We start from the raw sequence: 17777 nt of genomic DNA on the forward strand, positions 1-17777 counted from the left end.
ACTTTAGGGAACGGAATGCAAAAGAACCTCTTTGGGTGCGCATGGAAAGAGACGTTTGTGCACCATTTGAACTGGGAAACTTATACAGTATGGGTAAATTACCGAATAAGAGGTTGCGGTTTATTCCGATTGTGGCGACTAGAAAAGTGATGGGAGAGTGGTTTAGGGAAAACGATCAGAGTTATGGTTTCAGCCCTGATGCTTCTATATGGTTTAATGATGTTATACAAATAGATAATAAATGTCTGAATTGGGTGAGTTAGATAAATAGGGGTATTCTGAAGTTGGAGGATGTGATGGATGGGGACAGGTGGTTGAGTTTTGTGGAATTACAAGATAGATATGGATTGAGGCTGGGTGAGAGGAATAGATACTTGGCTTTGGTTTCTATGTTGAATAGTAGGATGGATATGGCGGATGGTTCTATTGGAAAGAAGCCAGAGATTAGTAAACTGTTAGAAGGCCAGGAGTACTGTGAGAGTACTTCTATGCAATTTATGCCTATTGATGAGAAACTCCAATTAGCATGGTCTAGATTGAGAGAAATCTGGTCGGAAGAGGTTCAGGATGACATTTCTGAAGTGGATTGGAAGAATGTTCTAAGGGTTACTTTGAACTTGGGACCCGATATGGGTTTACGTCTAATTAGACAAAAAATTGTAGGGAGATTGTATTGGACACCGGTTAAGATGTTTAAGCTGGGGTTACGACCTAATGATTTGTGTTGGTGGTGTGATGTTAATAGGGGCACTTTATTGCATCTACTGTGAGATTGCCAGAGAGTGCAGATGTTTTGGAAAGAGGTACTTGATAGGATTGATCTGATTTTTGGTATTGTCTTGCAGAGGTCTGCAGTGAATATAATTTTGCTTTCCACGAAAAATAGACGTGGAAGCGCTAGGAGGCATTCTTGTTGGATTGATAGAGCTATAATGATAGCGATTAAGTTGATACTCAGGATTTGGAAAACAAGGAAAAAAACAAATGTTGATGATTGGTTGATGGAGTTGCATGTCTTGGCAAGCTATGATAAGGTTTCATGCAGCTGTGGGGTCCGTTTATGGCTCTCTATGATTGATGTATATGCAGGATTACTTTGATAGCAAGGGATTCAGAGTGAGGTTGATGGGTTTTCTTTCTTGGTTTTCTTCTTTCTCTTTTTCTTTCTCTTTTCTTTCTCTTATTTTCTCCTTTCCGTTTGTGGTATCATTTGTTGTCACTTGTGTTTGTGTTGTCTTTGGAATATTCGGGGTAATATATTGAAGATGTCTCGCTTGAATTGGTCATTTGTTGGTATGAACTCTTTATAATGCTTATGTTACAGTGTTGATTTAGTTATTTTTTGATTAATGTGAGACATTGTTAATTTGCTGATCTATGTGTTCTGTGTGGAATTTAATAAATTGTTTAAAAAAAATGTTTTAAAAAAAGAATTCTCATCCCTCATTTTATTGACCACGGCTTGCAGTTCACTTATCTGCACTTGGCACTGGTCAAAATCTCTGTCTTTCTCTTCCAACATTTTAACCATTTCTTGTTCTATAACACAAAATTCCTTATCTTTTTCCATATTATTCTTTCTAAGTGTTTGTAATTCTGAAATGGTATCATCCTTGTTTTGTCTTACTGCGTTTAAGACCCCTTTAAGTGCATCAATTCCTGTTCACTCTTCCTAAATTGCTTTTCCTTCTGAATTAACTGATTATCCATATCACTGCATTTAGACTGCATTTCTGTGTTAGACTGCTCTAATTCCGATTTTAGGCTCAACTGCATCATCCAAACTGCCCCTCAACTTATTAATTACTTCAGAATCATTCCCCTGCATTTTTAAAGACCGGTTTAAAAGGAACCACAATTTAGCACATAATCGTATTATGGAATCCTTTTCCCCCTTCCAGTCTGGAGCTTTAAAAAGTCTCATAAGGCACACCTGTATGATGCTCCCTTCCTGAAAAATATCCTTCTTTTGCACTTCTCCACATATTCGGTCTTTCCATAGAATTGTATTTCTGAAGACCACACCACATGGGCAAAGAGTTTTGCCTCAAGGTAGTTCGCCAGATCAGAAAAGTTAGCTTTAACTTGGGACATAGTGACACTGCGCACAATGCTTCACTATCACTGTAAGTGCTTCAGTTTCCACAGGCCAATGCACCAAAATATGTTAGATATATTTTTTAGAGGGGATACACCTAATCTTGTGACATTTGGTTATTGTGGAAAAGTGTGGTATATTTTATTGTAGTAACGCCTTGGTGGTTTCCTTATTTATGGTGGTAACGCTCCCCTCATAATATACCCTAACCCTGTCCTTTTCCTGGGGCCTCTTCACAATAATAGCCACTGGACTTATTACACTTATATGTGACAGTATCCTTTTTTTCTCAGCAACTTATCTACAATGCTGAGCTATGCTCTAGCAGCCAAATCACAAAACATCTTCGATTACGAACAATTCATTGTATACACATACATCACACACTTCTAAACTTACTTACTATGAAAACCAAAGGTTCACTTCAGATTTTACCACCTGTGGTAAAATGAATTACCACCGGCAGTAAAATGGGGCTATTCCCTGTAAACTCGCAACCTCTGTGCCAGTGAGCACATTCATGCACAGAAAACTCAACTCAATTGGTTTTAGATTTGTGATAGGTTTTTATACAATGATACTTATAGCTATTCAGATAAATCATTTCATGCAGTGTAAAACTTGTGTACAAAAGAAAACATCTAAATGATGTTACATTTCACAGCTCGCCCTCGTCAAGAGGCTCCTTCGGTTTTATAATAATAATAGCCACATTATCTTACCAATGTCCTTGAAGATGAATAAAGTTGGCAGCAGATGCAGCTTGAGAGAAAGAAAAAAAAAATTACAGCAAAGCAAACCCTTTTTTATGAACTTTCAAAGCTGTGTTCATTCACATTAATGAACATTATGGATGAAAGAAACCTGCTGGCCCCGACTAGCTATAAAAAAAATGCTTCCATGCATCCAAACCTCACTTATGACCCACATGCACCTTAGAAGTTGGCGAGGTTTCTGTACTGCTAGCTCTGTAAAACCCCTCTTTCTTGGCTCACCACCGATCAGAAATATCACAACCTCAGCACACCCAGGCAGCCCACAATAAGGACACGACTTGGATGCCAGGGGATCCCTGCTCCGCAGTGAATGCCACACGTCTCCTTGTCAGTCAGCCTGCCCTACTGAAAGGAAGTTTCTGAACCTCTGCACTGCACGTCTGACCCACACACCCCTCTCTCTCTCTCTTACTTTTAAAGCCTCCTCCTGCCACTCAAACAGAATCCTTTCTCTTTGACTAGATCATGTCATCCCATCCGTTCAGCTCAGTATTTTTCCAATGCCTGCTATACTATAAATATATAATCTCACTTCCTTTTGCTTCCTGTCAAAAACACAATGGCCTTTTTAGCAGCGCATTTGCAGCCTCTGCTATGCTGAATGAAACCAGCCAGCTCATAACTCATTGTACAAAAGCATTTCAAAATAATTTCCATTTTATTTCATCTGAACCGATTTGCACTCCATATTAAGGATGGGGAATTCAGTTTGTATTAAATGGGATGTTAAGTTAGTAATTAAATTTGGTGCAAATTCAGTCAAATGGAACATTTCCCTGAAATGAACTAATTCTAACACACGCTCACTGCAATGATGTGTGCATTTCCATCTGATGCACACGCTGTCCATTTATGATGGTTGCACTTTCTACATTAACCCCTTACCACTACATATGCATGAACCCCTTTACTTCACTACCCCAGATACCCCTACACACCTCTGGAAACCTTGATAATTAATCCAGCAGCAGTGTAAAGACTGGAGGGGGGTATCTGTACTTCTGCCCACTATATGGCAGAGCAGAGGCACAGAGCACCCCAGCCAATGTTCTCTATAAGGTAGCTATGGATGAGCAACCAAGGTTTAACCTTTCAGGAGGTGATGCATGCTGGTTCTTAAGTACAGTGAGTCCCCAAGCCCCCACAAAGGAATGTCTACACACTGTTATCTGCTAACACAGTTATTTTAATTAAAATAAGGTTCAGCGACATATACACAATTCACTAAGACAATTTGTACTCTGCTAATTCTATAATGGCAAATCTATACAATGCTATGTGGTTCCACACTTAGACTTTAGATTCCTTTAAAACTCATCAAATGCTGGCAGTTATAATGGAGCATACAAATCTTTCAGTAAGGTGTATCAACATAGACAATAAGGAAAGAAGGCAGGTTAAGGTTAAACAATGGAAGAATGCTTTCTTTGGAACAGATACACAATCATGTGTCCAAGAACAAACATTTACTTGCACCCTTCCAACAATGCTTAGTGATATACCACCTCCTAGTGTCTTATATTAGCTCAATATTAGAACATGTTTCGCGACCAAAAGAAGGTATTGTGAAACGGCTCTATTCTCAAGGCAATCCACGTGGTGCTAGCTATTTGAACACTCTGGTTAAGGCATAGACATAACCAGGCTAGCTGTGACACATGATTGAGCTAATATAGGACACTCGGAGGTGGTATATCACTAAGCATTGGTGAAAGGGGGCAAATAAATGATTGTTCTTGGACACTGCAGTGTCACTAGCATTAAATGCCAAAATAGACAAACAATGTATCCCTTACTATCAGTTCACAACCCGGTCTAAAAAGAGACATTTCCGACACTTTCCTCTAGATTGTGCTGGATGCTCCACGTAATCTGACGGGCGGCTGACTGATTGCCTTATCACCAAAGAAATCGGTCCTGATGAAGATGACGCAATCTGAAGTCATCGAAACCGGTCGACCAGCAACTGAGCCGATGTCAAGACCAGACGACCCCTCTCGTTCCACCTCCTCACCCAATTCTTCCAAGGTGCTTTCATAGGCTTCTGAATCCTTCTTTCTATGTGTCTTCTTAGACTCCTTAATCTTCTTTTCTTTCCTTTGGTGTAAATAAGGGTGAGCTCCCTCAGAGGCCACCTTGACCCTTAGGAGTTCCCAGGTCCCGAGGAGCAAGCCCCCAAAAGTTCAGGAAAAAGCCCTGATGCAGGAAAAATCCTGTTGCAGTCGAGAAGTTGGCTTGACTATAGATAACAAAGTGGAGAATAAGTCCTCTTGATCCTTAATAATGAAGTGCTGATAACAAAGTGGAGGATAAGTCCTCTTGGTCCTTAATATTGAAGTGATGAAAATCTTCTTAAAGGAATCACACAGAAGTGCGATCCGCTGCTCCCCTTATGGGCTCCGGGAATATCCAGAACCCGGACAGTGGTCTAGAAGGAGCGCTCTGCAGCGGGAGAGATCGGAGGAAACAGCCGTACAGGAGGGAGCTGGGTGATGCAGATAGGTGTATTCTAGCGGAACGCCAGAAACCCAGGGAGAAAGAAGACTCCTAACCCAAATGGCAAGAAGAAGCCCAGCGGAAATGAAAAGAACAGGAAAAGAGAAGAGGTAAGAAAAGATTAAACTAACAGGAAGAGAGTGAGCAGAAGGCAGTGCAGCCGGAGAACGCGACCAACAGAATGGAACCCCCAGGGCAGGGTTTGAAACAAAGTTAGAATCCTCGCAACACAGTCACAGGTGAGCGAAAATACAACTGCATGCAGATAAGCAAGTAACGAAAGTAAAGGCGCCGCGTAGAAGAGGAGATAAATGAGAGAGGGGGAAAAAAGGTAAACAAGGAAAACGAAACCAAACTCGGCTGAGTACCGAACGAGAATGGAGAATAGTAAGAAAAGGTTACAGGACAGCAGCCGAGTGGCTGAACAAGAACACAGAATACGCTGAAAGGGCTGGTACAACAGGAACTAAGTACAGCAGGGTGAAAGATTCCAAAGGACGGATACAACGCAATGGGCTAAAGGTGACGTCCAGAGAAATAGATGCGGCGGCCATCTTGGAAGAAGGCTAGACCACACTGTATAGTTGCAAGTTCAGCCATACTATTGCACCCTCCACCGGCTCCAGCACGTCCACTGCCGGCGCATGATGACAGCTGATGTCTCGAGCCTAAGAGAAACACTAGCACATCAAATACATGACTTTTTACTGACCAGTGCCAATATGACACGATAGAATGTCTTGGGTGCAATTAGCAAGCCTACTCTGAATCATCACCTAAAATAAGCAATATTGGTTATTGAGATTTGATGAGGCTGATGTGATAACTTATAACCAACACATCACGCAAGAAGGTTTTATACTTAATCGAGAGAGGTTGTTTTTCCTCTCCTCTCTCTTTTCTTAAATCATACCCACGCTACAGCACACTTCACAGAGGGTGAACAAACGACTCGGTCTCATACCACATGGAAACAGTCCCACGTGAACTGCTGCGCCATACCATGTTTTAAAGTGTAGGAAGATTTACCCCACACTAGATGTGTGTGTTCTCTTACTAAGATTAAACACTATCATTGTAGTCTTAGGGCAAGACTCTTATACCTATCCCTGTTAGATAGGCGGTGCTATAGCACAACCTAGGCCGAGAACACCACGGAGGGACAGGGTGTTCTTCCGACCAGGGCAACTTGTAGGGTACACGAATAACAATTCTAAGTAAATTTCAAACTTTGGTTCTAGACCTGTCCTGCTTTGTGTGATAGCATGAATTGTTTATGTAACAGGAAGGCCATAATCTCTATATGAGGTGTACTAACAAAATAACTACTATCTCTGAGGTGATCGCAGGTTTGGGATGAACCTGCCACAGAAATTCCCCATTGCCAAATAGCTCCTTACTTCTGCCGGTTTGCAGGGTGGTCGGAAGTCCTGTATGGATGATACTTTCTGCAGATTAGGCAAAATCCCCTCCCCTTGGAACACGAATCCGAAGAACCGCAACCGGGACGGGAGAAAGTAGCATTTCTCTCTGTGCAGCATACATCCTTTATCGTTGAGGCATTGAAAGACGGCTGCCTGAAGGTGCAGGTGCTTTGGTTCAGTCCTGGAATAGATCAGCATGTCATCACTGACATGTATATACCCTCTCAACCGTGCAAGCACCCCCTGATGATAAGCTGTCAGACTTCTGTGGCAGAAGAGACCCCAAAACTGAACCTCTTGTATCAGAACAGTCCGATATGGGCGGAAAACATTGTGGTGACCTCACCTCCTCATGCAGAGGCACCTGATAGTACCTTGACCCTAGGTCTATGGTGGAGAACACTGCTGCCCCTTGCAAGTCGGCCAATATGTCATTGAGGTTGGATGATGCTCCCTCTTGATCACTCTGATGGGGAGGCGCAAGTCTATGCATATCCTTACCGCCCGTAGTTGTTTGGGCTTCGGGGCAACCACTATTGGAGACACCAAGGTTATGGGCCCTTGCACCCGTTCAGTGATTCAACAGAGTGTGGGACCCCAGAAGCAAAGAAAGTCCATCTCGACAGCCAGGAACCGCAGTGTTGCTATTTACGGTAGACGCGAGGAGCTGAAACGCTGAACAGCCAAAGAAAGTGAAGTTTGCCGGTTGCAAGTTTTGACCATCCCAGTGCATTGCTGGAGTCCCCCGACATCCTCCCTCTTGTCCCCACGACTGAGGCCCAGGTACAGAGAGATCTGCAGAGCTGCACAGGAACAAGAGTCATCTGCTGCATCTTTCTTCATTTATAAGGTACTGTAAAATGTCTGAGAGAACTTACTTCTTGCTGTAGAGTTGCTTGCATCTTCTACTACTCACAAGTCTAATCGGCTTGTGGCCGTACATTTGATTCTTCTTTTCATCAAAGACTCCTAAGAACTTGTGCAAAGACATTTCCCTTTACTTACCAGAAGTGCTTCATCCTATGCAAGACATTTGCCCATTGACTTTGGCTTAGCCTATTGAACTGAATGACTCTTCTAGGGGGGATCTAAAAGTATTTGCCTGTGCTCTCTTGTTCTAATAACCTTTGCCTTTTACCAACTTCTCAGAGTATTCTAAATGTAAACAATAAGATATTAATGTCCCCAGCACCCTAGCTATTGAAGTCACCTTTGGGTGTAGGTTGTGTCTGTGGGTCATCCCAAAAGGGTCCTTACTGATTTAGAAACTAAGAGTGTACAGTATTGAAGTCTATTCGTGTGTTACTATTATCTTGCTCCCTTCTGAAGAAGGCTTATTCTAACTGACTGATAAATAAATTAATAATTGTTTATGCAAGAAACCTTGAGTTTAAGAGTTTATTTGAATACTGGTAACTGTGAATCTCTGTGTAACTCCACTACAGCTCACATTTACCCCTCTTGAGATAAGCCTGGCTGCTCAACACGCTACCAAAATTGTGTAGTACAAGCTTATACCAAAGGTTGGGTTTCCTATGCCTGTAATCAGAGTTGTTTGTAGTGTTCCCAGAGGGTACTGCATACAACCTTTGCCTAACAACCTGACTTAGAAGAGGAGTGGGTTGGACCTTTGTCCTTCCCATCCTTGTTACCTTTTTTGTCCGAAGAATTCTCTTCTGGTTTGGGTGTGCTTGCCTGAGCCTTTTTCTGGACTCGAGTACTGACAAACCTGTCGACAGCCTTTGCAAGCGTTCTAGGGTCTGTAATAGTCTTGTCGATAAGATGCTAGTGTCCGTCAACCTCTTCAACACCTGCTCACACGCAATCCAATTGTACATCCCTTTGTATTAGCCCCACCTCTAAATAATTGGTTATTACTCCTGTTCTGTAGCAGATCTAATGTTAAAAATGATTGATCATGTCGGATCTAATGAAGATCTAACAAATGACATACCCTGTTCATCCAAAACCATCAAGGACCACATTGACACCCTCGCTCCAGCCTTGGTTGGCTTTTGCAACCACTCTTTCACCACTGGAACCTTCCCTTCCCCCTGAAGCACCCTCTTGTGCACCCCGTTCTTAAGAAATCCTCAGCCGACCCCTCATGTCCAGCTAACTATCACCCAATAGCTCCATTACTCCTTTTCTGGGCAAACTCTTGGAAAAGCTGGCCAAGTCCCAGCTTAACCTTCACCCCAAATCAGTTGATTGTCTCTCTGACCATCCATTTGGCTTCTGAGCGGCCAGAAGCATGGAAACTGCTCTCCTGAACATCCTTGAAGACCTCATCTCAAACTTTGATACTAACACTCCTCTGTCCTCATCTTTCTCGATCTCTCTTCTGCTTTTGATACTGTCAACTATGCCATCCTGCTCAACTGGCTCCATGCGTGATAACCTGGGTATCACTGATCAGGCTGTGGCCTGGCTGGCCTCCTTTCTCTCTGACCGACCCTCCCAGGTCCAACTTCGGTTCTTGCTCTCCTCCATCTCGCTACCTGTGGTGTTCCCCAGGGGTCTAATGTTTCTCCCTGGCTGTTCAACCAATGGGATCTAGTTCCTTCACTGTTCCCTGATAAGGATTAGTCCAGTCCAGCTGCGACTATGCTTCTCCCCTCATGATTGGTAAGTCTTTCTTGAGCTCTTGTGATGCTGTTCGTTCTGTTTAATGTCTTTATATGTTGCTCCTGTTTATGCCTGCAATAATGTCTCTCTTCTGTTTTCTTCCCTTAGATGGAAATGCGGCCTCAATGCAGCTGTGAGACGCGAGACGTGGCCGGATGGAAGATGGTTGCTACCGCAATGTTCGACAGCAGGTAAGTGATGGTTTAAGGAAAAGCACGAAGTATGGCGAAGTGCAAACTTAAACTAACTGCTTTTTTCAATGTCTAACCTTGTCTTCTGTTTTTCCTTGCAGGCGCGGATGTCGACTATGGAGCGTGTCGTGCTGTGGTGCCAAGATGAAGATTACGGCGTTCCGGAAAGTGTAAAGATGAATACTTGGTTTGCCGAAGAGATGCACAGGTAAGAACAGCTTCCCCAGTTGGTAAGTATGCTGGCAGGAAGCAGGATGTCCAGGAAGCAGGATCTTCAAAGGTAAGTCTGACCTCAGGCGACAGTGAGCGTTACGCTGCTTGCAAGTGCAGAATAGCGCAAAGCGTCTGTCTTGAGGATCAGGGCATCTTATATAGCTGAGATCATGGGCACACCCATTAGGTCCGGCTTACCAGCCACACCCTGCCACTCCTACAGAGTGAGCACGTACAAAGGCAATCCATTAGCAGCCACACCCAAGAATACACCTGGGGCTACTTAATGGATGGAATGTTCAAGGTTAATGCATCCTGCTTAATGGATGGAATGTTCAAGGTTAATGCATCTAAAGTGCTATATCCATAAATAAAGCTTTTTGGTGTTAAATGGATGTTCTTGTTTACTTTTGTTCATGAGCCTGGCGCCAAAGGCGCCAGGATAGTGTCCACCCAGGTCTCCTGTGCATGCGACCCCTGCATGCCTGTGCCCCTGACTTCATGACCATGACACATAGCTGCGCTCTCTGCTCCAACTTTCAGTGCTATGCGGATGACACTTTCAGGCTCCCCTCAGCTGCCTCTTCTCCCTCTCTCATCCCGGATTGTCTGTCCGCAATCCAGGAGTGGTGTGCCACCAATTACCTCTGCCTTAATGCCAGTAAGACAGAGATGCTCCTCATCGGCTCACCAGCACCTTCCTTTCAGGTCACTCTCTGACCGCACACCCCTGGTCCCACCTGTGAGGCTTAGAACCTTGGGGTCATCTTCGACTCCACACTCTCCTTCTCTCCTCACATCTCTGACATCTCATTACCAGCTGCACCTCCTCAGAGGTATATTCCTTTCCTCACTTTCCCCCAGAAGCTCACTGTGCCCAGAGCTCTGGTTCTCTCTAGGCTGGAAGACTGCAACAGCCTCTTTCTAAACTACCTGCCTCTACTCTCTCTCATCTACATCTCATGCAGAACAGGAGTGGGATCGTATCTCTCCAGCTCTGAAATCTCTCCATTGGCTCCCAGTGGCAGCAAGGATCACGTTCAAGACCCTTTGCATTGTCCACAAGGCCCTTCTGAGGCCTGGGACCACAATACCTCCAACTCGCTCTACGGAAATATCTTCCTACTCGAGCTCTTCGCTCCTCCACATCCAACTCCTTGAGGGTCAGTCGCTTCTCCAAGCAACAAGTTGGGGGCATATCTCTTTTTCCGCTGATGCCTCCCTCTGGAACAGCCTCCCTGCCTCTCTGAAACTTGAGCAGAACCATCTTCGGTTCCGGAAGCACCTCAAGACCGTCCTCTTTGCTTCCGTCTTCTCTATTCCTTTCCCCTGCGGATCTCCTGTCTGATACCTACACTGGTCATCTGGCTACCCTCTGAATTCGGGCCCAGGTCCCTGCCCGTCCAGCTGCACACCCACACTGCCTCCTGGCAGGCCCTGCACTTGGGGTCTGTATCTGTAACCCTACAGTCCCTATTCCTGCACGTATTAAACACCTGTTGTCAGTACTTCTAACACTTGCACTTGCCACCTGTTGACTGCACTACTTGTGTTGATTCCTTGTCCTGCACTTGTCCATCCTCCCCCCGGCACTTCTCCCCTCCGCGCTCCCCTGCACTTGCGCGATCTCAATGTCACTTGGCATAGTAAGATTTTTTTTTTGTCCTCCCTTTGTTTCCCCTCCCTTGCCTTCTTGCGCCTTGAAACACTTGTGTATAGGCACCTTATTGTTAGGCAGAATCCTGTGCAGTGCCCTTAGGGACCACTACACACAATTAAGACCACAGGTGGCAATACAAGTTTACCTTTGGTACAAGCCTGTACTACTATGTCAGAGTGGTAGCAGTGGCAGAGCAGCCAGGCTTATCTCAAGAGTATATGAGCAGTAGCAGAGATTACACAAAGGGACAATAATTACTGTGACTCAAGCAAACACTGACTCAAGGTTTCAGTTAGAAAAATATAAGTACATTTATTTTTAAACCATCAGTTATAAACACAACACTTAACAAAACCACACATTAAATATACTACAACTAACCAATTCACTTTGTACAGTATGTCTCAAGGTAAGTACCCTGTGTTTGTATGAACCGGTGTTATGACCAAAACACGATACCGCGGATACGATTACGATAACTTTTTGACAGTTCGGTCTACTAAATAAACCCGTATCCGTGACATGAAATGCTACCTGGGCAAAAACACACTTAGCACCTGAGATACCCAGAGGGAGTTAGAGGCAAAAATCACAGGCAATATTTTGGCTAGACAGACAGAATCGAGAAACACTTCGGAAACAGGAGTTCAAAAGTCAAAGGGCAGAGCCAGGTTCGAGTGACACCGGAGACCTGTTGCCGAAGATCACACCGTTAGACAGTTCACGATTCAGCGTAGCCAAGAGTACTTTGATATTGTCAATGTTCGGAAGCAAAAGATATAGGAAGGAGGGAAGACAAGGGCAAGCCTTGAAGATGAAGAAAAGGGATTCACTCAGTTTCCTCAAGCAGAACACAATACCCTATTCCAATGGTGCAGCTGGTTCCCTGGCAGTTGTTCCTGTTGGTTTCCCGCAGACCCACAATTCCTGGAGCTTCGTTGTGAAGGAGGACGTCTGAAGGGGGTCTGCACCACACAGGGATGAAGCCGGCAGCAGCGACAATGAATAAAAGGTGCGCTCCTTAAAAACAGGAGAGGCTCTTTAGGTGGCTATCCGGACGACTACAGCAGTGTGCAGCGATTTGGACCACGAAGGAGACCTCTGGCTGAAGAAGATGAGCTGGTTATCCCCACCAGGCTCAAGGGAAGAAGACTCCGGACTGGATCTCCTCTTAGTCGTTGAAGGGTAGATAGCTCAGGACTGCAGCAGGGCTTCACCGGGACGGGGTGTTAGGGAGAATTCTCTTATAAGGCTAATTTCCCAAACCTAGTGAGTCCCCCAGCAGCTTTGTTGGATTTTTGGGGTTTGTTTTTTTCTCCTGCTAAGAGTGAGACTCTTTTACTCCCACTCTTAGGCATGATGTGAGGTATGTCTTTGACTTGTTATGTGCTTATGGGCTGTGGGGTTTCTTTTTACTCCATAGGGTATCATCTGTTTTTCTGTATGTGTGGTACACAGCACCCTCAGTGCAGTACCACAGGGGTGTCACAGTGACCCCCAAACATAGACTCCATACCCTGGGACTGACTACTGTCTCCCAGGGCATGTAAAGTCACCATTGGCTTTACTAGTTCAAAATTGTGAACAGAACCAGTACAAACCATCATATTGTGGAAGTACTGGTAAGGGGTAACTCGATTGCCCCTGGGTCTGTTTTCGAGGGGGCACTGTCCCGTCCCCCCTCGTCGAGTTTCTGGCTGGTGGCAGTGGTTACCACGCGAAATATTCCACTGGAATATTCTCCATGGGATTTTCCCATTCATTTTAAACGCACCACTTTTTGGTGCAATGTTAAAGATACCGCTGGTTTATTTATTTAATATTAAATCACCGGTTGGGTCTTTTTGCCAGAACTTGATTCTAAAATGGCATTTGTATCCGTCTCTGTAACTCTGACCAAGGTCGAGTCCTTTGTTCCACTCTTTTGGCGGGCTTCTCCACAGAAGCCCTCCAAGTGGTGCCACTGTGTCTGGGTTCCACAGGAAGGGTGGATGGGGGAATTGGCACCCTGGACTGCATTGCCTTAGCAACCCAAGTCGCACTCTACTCTGATTGGCCCAGTGGTGAGCCGCCCCAACACACCACTTAGCATGTGTGATTGACAGGTAGGCTGATGAATGGGGGTTTTTCTGCATAAAAGCAGGGCCTTTGGGACTGGAACTTCAGAAGTCGCCACAGGACCTAAGAATATGAAGAGGGACGAAGCTGAGCCATCTGCAACGACGACACCAAGCCTTGCAGCCCTGCTGCAGCTACCTCACCACTTTCCCGACGACAAGAGAAGATCTTCTGCTGGACGAGTCTTCTTCCTCTGAGCTGGTGGGACCAACCAGTTCACCCTTTTCGCCTTCCAAAGACGGCCCTTGGTCGAATCACCCGTGCAAAGCACCCCGGCGGCCGGATAGCCAAGCTCACCACTTTTGACCGCGATTAAAAGGACTGCACCTTTTAATCGGGAACTCCGCGGCTGGTTTCATCCCTGTGCAGTGCAACGACTCCAAGTTTCCTCCTCGACGAGATCCTCTCTTCCCCTGGTCGGAATAATGAACTGCAACCACTGCCAAGAACAACTGCCCCCGCTGGAGCTTCCTTTCTCTTTAAGGTACTGTGTCCTGCCTGGCCTCCCTTTCTACAGATTGCTAAAGGTGACCCTTAAATCCTTGGCTTCCATACTGGGTTGGCTCCAGACCTCTAACTATATCTTTTGAATCACCCCAACCTCTTTTGAACACTCTGCAAAGACTTTCAGTGCACTTTAAACCGTGTGATCCTGGGCACATTTCGCTTGCTCCATTTAAAGTGGGCCTGGCCTATGAGTTTTGGCTCTACAGTATAACCTGCCTTTCTCCCCTTGCTCTGAACTCTTAAAAGTGTTGGGAACTGTTTTATTTTATGCTCTGCTTTTTCGCTCCCTTTTTAACCTAAACTATTGGAGTGCCATCTAGGTTAAGCGCTCACTTCTGTCTTAACAAATAGTTGTGCTTTAACCCTGACTTGTCTGATAGTTATCAAGGGAGGTGTATATCAGTGTTCCCTCTAAGCTGTGCGCATGTGCGCTTGCCCAGCTTCCTTCTAGGTGCCGCTCAGAAGAGTTTTAGCAGCACACACAAACAATTCCAACCTTCCCAAGAATTAATAAGGCACAAGCCACAGCAGTTAAATGACATTTTCTTTCTCTTAATAGTTTACATTATACTAACTAGTCCTTATATCTGATGTAGCCTTTATACTTTGCCCTACAGTTACTGTTATGATCTTAAAAACCAAAAAACTTTAAAAACAGAATGCACCCTCACAGAAGATCCAACTAAGATATCCCTGCACACATTAACCAAATAACTTCCCCTCCCACTCATGACTCCTATACTTGACCCTACCACACTTCTCCCTTATGACTATCTTCTGCCCAAGGCCACATCACAGGACAACCTTGGACTCTGCCTGCCTTGGCTCTGCGAAAGGTTACCAGACCTGGACCTACATCCACTTCTTTTATGTTTGTTGTAATATGAATCATTTTCAAGCACCCGAATTTCTGCGATTCATTGTGCTTTAGCAAATGTGTCACCCACACTACGTAACCCTACTGTCAGCTGAACTATCAGATACGGACTGTGAGTAAGCAGGCTAATTGGATGTGTAATCTCATCCCATGCTTACTATTCTTTGTACAAATGTCACGCAAAAACTTTGAAGCATACCCTTGGAAGATAACACATTATAAATATGAATTTGCCCTCTAAGAATTTTGAGAAGGCAAATGTCATGCACAGCGTCTCCTACTTTAGCATTACTTACAATAGCTTGTAAGTGTGAGAGCAACATGTTCAGAGTTCCAGTGGGCACAGACCTTAAATTATAAAGTAACTCTATGCTATACAAAAACAGTTGCACTGAGCACTTGTACAATTCTACATACAAATATTAGGATGAGGTCTGCTGCAAACAATTCTGTGTATTGTAAAATAACTGTGTCCATGCAGATTCATAGCATTTTCTTAAATTGTCCATGATATGATGATAATTAGGCTTAAAATATAAATTTTGCTTGCAAAGTATTGTGGGTATGCATATATCCCATTGAGTGCTTAATAGATACAATCCCTCACTTTCACAGACCCTTGTCAACTAGTATTGCATGCTAACACAGGGGCCAGGGAAGTGTACTGGGCAAGGGCAAGGGCGTACACTCCTTGGGGTTGAAGAATAAAACCAGACTGTTCAGCAGTAGAGTAAAGGCAATGTGTTAGTTTGCTGAAGGTAGGAAACTCTATTAACAATCTATGAAACTGCACCTTGTGCTCTTTCTGTGCTCAGCTCCAGAGGGCTTTCCAATATAATCATGTGTTCTGCGTTTTTTGCCTCTAGCATCCCCATACCTCTTGTTTAACTGACAACAGGGAATTGCAAAAGTTGGGTTCCTAGTTACAGAAGAAGGCAGCCATTCATTTGTAGCTCTGAGCACTGCAGCTATTAACCTAAAAGGCAAATAAATGTGATTTACTTTGATGCTCCATAAGAAACCATGTAAGGTCCTTATTGAGTGTTGACTAGGCTGCAGTAAGGAAGGGAGAGAAAAATCAAAAGCTGTATTATGTGCCCTCTCATTTCACTTCCTATGGCAGGGTTCCAAGCAGAGCACTGAAAATATTTTACTGCTTACCTGGAATCATGTGATTTTTCAGGGAGTAAAAAAGTTATTAGCTATGACAATAGGGATACATTATGCTTATTAAAAGGTGTTCTTTCCCATTAAAATTCCGCTTAGGATCGATCAGTAATATTATGAGAGGTCCTTCCTATGTGACTGGTCTGCTGGTCATGGATTCGAAAATATTAGAGGAACATTGTGGGTAGGAGAAGAGGTTAGGCTCCTATATGTTCGTTGTTTCCAATTTTTGTTGGGCACATTTTCCTGTTTTTAGGGAGTAAAAATGGGTTTGTGTGCATGCCTCTTAGCTATAAGGCTGGTTTTGTTCAAGTGTTGTCACAACCATGCTCATAGTACAATGTAAAGCGGATAGTAAGCATAGGCACATGTATTCTGATGATCATACTCTGATGCAGTTATTCTGATGGAATTGACATCCTAACACAAATTGAGATGCATGTTCTCCTGGCCCTTGAATTACTTGATTGAAGTTTCACATTAATCCCATTGGCAGGTTTTATGACACGTTACTTTTAATTGCCATTGTTCCATCTGTAAATTTTATACCAGGTCTGATTTTTATTTTGACAGCCACTTTAGTTATGAGAAGTGATATTTGTTTTTTATAATCATATTTGTTTTCCAATGGCATAAAACACTTTCCGCATTGTCTCCGAGCAGTGTCAACAAATGAATAGCCACAAATAAACCTATTGTTTTTACTGAGCATACAATGCTTTCTGGGTGCATACACATCATTCTCTGCACAGGTAAACCTTTGGTAGGTACTGTGGCAAATCTCGATTTCTTGCACCGATTGATGAGCTCCCTTTATAATTTGTTTTTTTAATGTATATCTTTGGAAAAAGTGCTGTGAGATGCATCTTTTACACTGATTTATAAAGAACTGCAGTGGTTGGGAAGGGTAAATTGCCTTTCAAACTCTCTTCAGAGAGGATAGCTCACTAGCTATGCATGTGTTGGGTCTTGGGCCATGTCCATAACGTCATTAGTCCGTTGCGCACAAGGAGAATAATGTGCGCACAAAGGCCAACCATTTCCGCACTTACAGAAAAATATTTAGAGGGAACATTGGTGTATATACTTTCCTGACTGTGTTTTAGATTACGTTTCATTGAGAGTACTAGTGTATTACCTAAAGTGTGTTTTAAATAAATAACTATATACTTTTTATACAACGCTCTGGTCAGTGTTAGTTTGCTCTACAGTATTTTGGCCCTATTGTGTATACTCTGCACACTGCCCTACTCTTCTTGAGAGAAGTCTGACTGCTCAGCCACAGCTACCAGGTAAATCTGGGTGGTGCGGACTGCTACCAATTGGGTTTACTGCTGCTCCTGTAGTCTTGATCTTTTTGCAGTGTTCCCCAAGGGAACTGCACAGGATTCTGCCTAACACTGGTGTACAGCGGTGGGATTTGTATTGAGTATACATTTTAGAGTGTCTAGATACCTTAGTGCAACTAACCACAAAGCTTAGCACTGTAAAAGTTAATTTTTAACAAGTTACACTATGGAAAGTTACAACCAGGAGTCCCTTTCTGCAAAAACTGCTGATTGTTTAAGAGTTCTTTGTAGACATAAGGATCTTCCTGTTAAAGGCAAGAAAATTGAACTAAT

Source organism: Ambystoma mexicanum, chromosome 4q (genome assembly GCF_040938575.1).
Source record: "Ambystoma mexicanum isolate Mex_15411 chromosome 4q, UKY_AmexF1_1, whole genome shotgun sequence".
Taxonomy (NCBI): Eukaryota; Metazoa; Chordata; class Amphibia; order Caudata; family Ambystomatidae; genus Ambystoma; species Ambystoma mexicanum.